This window comes from Pongo pygmaeus, chromosome 13 (assembly GCF_028885625.2).
Source record: "Pongo pygmaeus isolate AG05252 chromosome 13, NHGRI_mPonPyg2-v2.0_pri, whole genome shotgun sequence".
In the NCBI taxonomy this organism is placed as follows: Eukaryota; Metazoa; Chordata; class Mammalia; order Primates; family Hominidae; genus Pongo; species Pongo pygmaeus.
In genome coordinates this window covers 116,902,604-116,908,667 of record NC_072386.2, presented here as the reverse complement: position 1 = coordinate 116,908,667, position 6,064 = coordinate 116,902,604, and positions in this window count along the sequence as shown.

Genomic DNA, 6,064 nt, shown 5'->3' with positions numbered 1-6,064 from the left:
ATTTCAGCCTTCCAAGTAGCTGGGACTAATGGGCATGCACCACCACGCTTGGCTAATTTTTCTTTTTTTTTTTTTTTTTTTGTAGACAAGAAGTCTCGCTATATTGTCCAGGCTCATCTCAAACTACTGGGCTCAAGTGATCCTCCCACCTTGGCCTCCCAAAGTGTCGGGATTACAGGCATGAACCACTGCACCTGGCCTCATTCTGGAATCTTAACTGAGCTAGTGAAACTCATACAATACTATTATTACTGAGCAGAGAAGTTAATTCGTTTTTGCTATTGTTTTCCCACCCTATAGGTCTCCAAGGACACAGTGGAGGATGGGTGGCTAAGCTAGTGTATGTGTGAGGTGGCGAAGGAGGTGGGGGGAACTGTGTGTGGAATAAGGAGTGGATACTAGCTGTTGGCAGAAGAGCGTTGAACACCAGGTTAACGAGCCTGGGTTTATTTTGTGAGTGGTGGAGACCCACAGAAGCCTTCTGAGGTTATACTTGAGCAGCTGGAGGATTACCCTGATGGTGGGTGTTAGACCGATGGGATTGGGGGAGTGTGGAGGCAGGAAGACCTCTGAAGGGTCTGGGCAACCAGCCTGGGGGGATGGAGGGAAGGCCAGCATAGCACAGTGGGGAAGGTGGAGAGGAGAGGAAAGGTTCGAAGCCAGTTTGCAGGCAGGCCTGGCTGAATTTGAGTTGACCGCATGGGGTTGGGGTGGGAGAAGGAGAAACCAGATTTGATCGCTGGTTTGGGACCCCGTTAATGGAGGAGTGGTGCTGCCACTCATAAGGGGAGAAGGCAGCTTGGCTGAGGGTCAAGGCCAAGAGGCAGATGGAGAATTCAGTGGTGACTGCGTGGAGTTGGAGGAGCCTGGGAGATGTCGTGTTCGGGAGGCCCCTGAACGTGACTGATGCTCAGAAGCGTGGTCTGGCCAGAGATAGAGTCAGGGTGGGCAGGCAGGCCTGGGGGGTCAGAACCACCAGAGAGAATGGGGTGCCTGGAAGAGCCAGTGTGCCTGCCCAGCATTGCTTCACCCCTGCATGATGATGCTGGGCCTTTGTGGCTGCTTCTTCCATCAGACTGGGAAGACTGGGAGCTCCTCAGGGCAGAGATTACTGTCTGCACCCAGCCCAGAGCCCCGGTGCCAGCACACAGCCTGGCACCTGGCGAGTGTCGGTCCCTGGGGAAGGCAAGGAGGATGCAGCATGGAGCTGAGGAAGGCACAGAGGGGCAGGAGGAGGAGACCTCCAGGACCGGGTGCAGCCCATCAGAACCTCTGGGGAGTGAGGGCACAGCAGAAGGCTGTGGTTTTTGGGGAAGCAATGGGAATGGATACACACTGGCACCCACACAGGCTTTCATCTCCAGCCCTGCAAGGTGGATTCCGTGACTGCTTTCACAGATGAGGGACGGGGCCAGGATTGGAGCCCAGATCTTCAAGGAAAACACATCTTTTGCTAAGGAGAAAAGCATGGACCCAGCTGGACCGCCCCAACTCTGGTCCCTGGCCTTCCCAAAGCCCCCCACCCTTCTGACTCCGAGGTGAGCCCTCTGGGTCTCCAGTGCCCCTCTTGGCTTCTTACATAGCATGCTCCTCTCAGGGTCTTGTCCCTTGTCCTCCCAAGGCCACACGGCTGGTGGTGGAGGCAAGGTTCACATCAGGTCTGTGTCAGGAGGCTGCCAGGCCCTGCGCTGCGGCGCCTTCCACAGGACAGAGTCTCCACGCTCACCCCTGGGGGCTCTGCTTAAGGTTCCCAGGCGAGACCTCCCCTGCGCCCCTCCTGTCCCCACCGGCGAGTCCCCTGCGCCCCACTGTGTTCCAGCCCTGGGCCCTCTCAGGGACACGGTTGGTTTAAGGGTCTGTCTCCCCGTCCCGGGCCCAGGGGGCTCCTTGAGAGGGAGCGGGGTGGACCCATCTGTATCCTCTGTGCAGGGCCTGGCACAGGGGAGGAACCAGGGCCACGTGAGTTGAAAGAAGGAACCCACAGGGGAGACGGGGGCCAGAGGTGTCCCCCTCCAGGGCCCTTCCGGGCGCGCTGAGCTCCTCCCGTCCGGGGTCCGCCCCAGGCTGTGCAGAGCCAGCGGGGTAGGGGGCGGGGGGCTTTGTTCCCGACCTCCAACCACAGGGAGAATAAAAGTTTGTGAAATATTAGTTTAATAAGACATGCGACTACTATTAAGGATCCGAGTGGTCCTTATTTATTATTCATGCGGCTGCGTGATTTAGGGGCGAGCGGGTCCGCGGAGGCTCGGCTCGGCAGCCTCTCCCCTCGCTGCTTCCCCTTCCCGCCGCTCCCCACCTCTTCGCCCCCTACACCTGCCCCCACGCGCAGACGCATCTTCCTGCCTGGCCCTGGGGTCTAGGTTGGGGCTGCGGCCACGCCTCCTACACCCCCTCTGGGCCCTGCGGCTGCACTGGAATCTCCTAATACCAGGAGGAAGGTTCTGGTGCAGAGGCCTCTCCCTAGCTCTGTGGCCAACCCTGATTGGGGGTCCATCTTTTGCTCCATCACTTCTTTCTGTCTTCCTTCCTTCCTCTTTCCCCGGGTCGGGAACCTGAGAAAGTAAGGAGAATGGAATCCCAGGTGGGTGCAGTTCAGTGGACAGATTGGGAGAGTTGGGAGGGGAAGGGGCTATGCCTGCCCCAACTTGCCGTGTGACCCTAGGCAGACCCCTTGCCTTCTGTGGCTCTCAGGGACCTCTCTAAAACTAAAGGTTGGAGTGAATCCCCTGAAAGTTCCTCAGCTTTTTAAGGGGGGTTAGGGAGGAAGTAAAATGTCCATACAGTGAAATGTACAGATCTTACCTATACAAGGCTTGAATATTGATCAATGTACACATCCGTGAAATCAACACCCCAATCAGGATACAGAGCTTTCCCTACCCCATTAGCTTTCTTCTTGAGCCTTGAAGGCAGGAAGCTCTCTCTCATAATCCCAAAGGCAATCACTGCTCTGAGTGCCTTTGCCATACATTAGTTTTGCTTGTTCTTGAACTTCATATCAATTAAATCATGCAGACATGTACTCTGTTTTTATCTGTAGTCTGTTCATGTTATTGCTGAATAATACTCCACTGTATGACTGTCACAGATCCATTCTTGCCTGCTGATAAGCATGCGGGGTTGTTTCAGTGTTTGGCTATCATGAATAACAGTAGCTTCTGTGAACATTTGTATGCGGGTCTTTTTGTCTCTGAGTAAATACTTAGGAGTGAAATTTCTAGCTCAAATGATAAGCATATATTTGGTTCTGAAAGCAACTTTCAAACTATTTTCCAAAAGGTTATATTTACACTCTCACTGGCTAAGTTAGTTTTCTAGTTGCTCCACATCCATGACAACACTTGGAATTGTCAGGCTTTTAAATGTTAGCCATTCTATTGAGTGTAGTGCTGTCTCATTGTAGTTTTAATTTTCACTTCCCTTATGACTAATATTACTGATTACCTTTTCAGGTAATTATTGACCATTTGTATATTTCCTTTTGTGCAGTGTATATTTTCCTCATTTTTGGGGGTATTGTTCGTCTTTTTGTTATTGATTTGTAGGATATATTTTTATATTAAAAAGACAAAGCCAGGCGTGGTGGTGTGCACCTGTAGTCTCAGCTACTCAGGAGGCTGAGGAAGGAGGCTCATTTGAGCCTAGGAGTTTGAGGCTGCAGTGAGATATGATTGTGCCATTGCACTCCAGCCTGTGAGACAGAGTGAGAACTCTGTCTTTAAAAAAAAAAAAACAAAAAAAAAGACAAGTTCTGTGCTAGATATGTGTATTGTGAATATTTTCTCCAAATTTGTAGCTTGCCTGTTAATTAACAGTTCTTTTGATAAGCAGTTTTTAACTTTAATAAAGTCCAGTTTATCAACTTTTTCTCTCAGTTCATGCTTTCTTCTTTCCTCTCAAATTAATCTTTGCCTAGGAATGTATTTCTCCTATAATTGCTTGTAGAAGCTTTATAGGTTTAGCTTTTATACTTCATCTTGAGTTAATCTTTATGTGGTGTGAGGTAGGGGTTGAGATTTTTTTCACATTCATTTATTCAGTTGTTCCAGCACTAATTGTTGAAAAGCCTTCCTTTTCATATTGAATAGCCTTGCTGCCTTTGTTAAAAAAAAAAAAAATCAATGGATTCTCTATCTGTGAGTCTGTTTCTGGACTCTATTTGAGTTTGTTGATCCATTTTTCTGCCCTTGTGCTGGATCTCACTGTCTTGATTACTGTACCTTTTGAGTAAGGTTGAAAATCAGGTAGAGTGAATCTTCTTTTTAAAGATTAATGATGTTATCTATCGTAGGTCCTTTGCTTTTCCACATAAATTTTAGAGTTGGCTTGTCAATTACTGCTGAAGTTCTGTTGAGACTTCAACTGGGAACCAAAATTTTTCCATAAGTCACTTTATAAAGGGTTTCAGGAGGCTACCTGGCTCCCCTGTCCCTGGCTTTGGTGCCTTACCCTGCCAGTTTGGCCCAAGCTCCAGGCCTGGCACTCTGAAAGTCCCTAGCGGCCACCCTCAAATATCCCTCCTGCTAATATCATTTACTGAAAAATCACTATTTCACCTAGGACATTGTCCTTTAATAGAAACCAGTCCAGAGAGAAGGCTGGGGTACCCAAGAACCCAGAACCCCACACTCATTGTGAGAGTGCAATCTAGTCCTAGAGGTAAAGAAACAAGAGTCATTGCCTGGGTTGAAATGTTATTATCTCTGGGATTTGCTTCAAAATAATTGAGGGAGAGCGAATGCTAAAATGGATGAAACAAAATTGGTCATGAGCTGATCGTGATTGAAACTCGTGATGGCTGCAGAGGGCTCATGATATTGTCAGCTCATGATATTGTCAGCTCTGCTTTTGAATGTTTGCAATTTTTATGGCAAAAATTTAAAAAATATACCCTCTCTGATGAGGCAACCTCCTCCCTCCCCTCCCATTATTTCCCTCAAGCAAGGGCCTGGACCCTGCTGCTCTTTGGTTAATGACAACCCCTTGGCCATCTGCAGCGTCCCCAGTGGCCACTCTGTCCCCATGCCCCATGCATCATGGAGCAGACGCTGACCCTGTGGGGGCGTGACCTGGCTGTGCAGTTGGCCGTATCCGGGCGTCTCCTGATGTGGAGTCGGCAGGTGGGTTTCCACATCACCTCAAATGATTTTTAAGATGATTGAACTGGAACAGCTGCCACCCACAGCTCAAGGCAGGGCCCCAGGCCAGCCCCAAGCAGTGACAGCCAGTGTGGCTGGACACCGAGAGCAGGGAGGGGGTTGCAGGAGAGGAGGTCGGAGAAGGGGGGCAGGGAGGGGAGCAGATTGTGGAGGGCTTTGGTGTTGTGGCTGGCCTTTGAAGTGAAGTGGGCCCCCTGGAGGAGGGCTTGGAGTGAAGAAGAAGCAGCATCGGCCCTGTGTTGTGAGAGGTGCCTGGGACTCATGCGTAAACTGCTGGATAGAGGCAGAGAGATGGGTAGGAGGCTGCCATGGCCATCCAGGTTGAATGTGACTGACACAGGCTTGCACTAGGGTGGCAGTGGTGGAGGTGGCCTTTTGACCACTTTTGTGGTCTGGTTGGGGATGAATGTCAAGGGCATTGCTGATGAGTTTCCTTATGGGTTGGAGGTGAGTTGAGGGAGAAGGGGAGGTGTCAAGAATATCTCCCAGATTTTGGCCTGAGCAGCTGGGACAATGGGGTTGCCATGGAGGAGGGTTTAGGGAGGACAATCAGGAGCGTGGCTGTGGCCATGTCAGGTGTATGGTGCTCGGTGCACAGTCACAGGGAATTGTGGAGTGGGCCGCTGTGTGTGCAGACTTGGAGGCAGGGGGAGGCCAGGGCTGGAGGCTAAACTCAGGGACTCAGCCATGTGACGGGATTGGAAGACATAACACAGGAAGGGGCCACCTGAGGAGTGTGTGCAGCTGGAGGTGTCTGAGGCCTGAGCCCTGAGCATGTCGAGGTTTTAGGATGAGAAGAGGAGGAACCAGCAAAGGAGGCCAAGGAGGATGGTCAGAGAGGTGGGAGCACAACCGAGAGCATCTTGGAAGCCAAGCAGAGGCAGTGTTTTCGGGAGGAAGGCGCA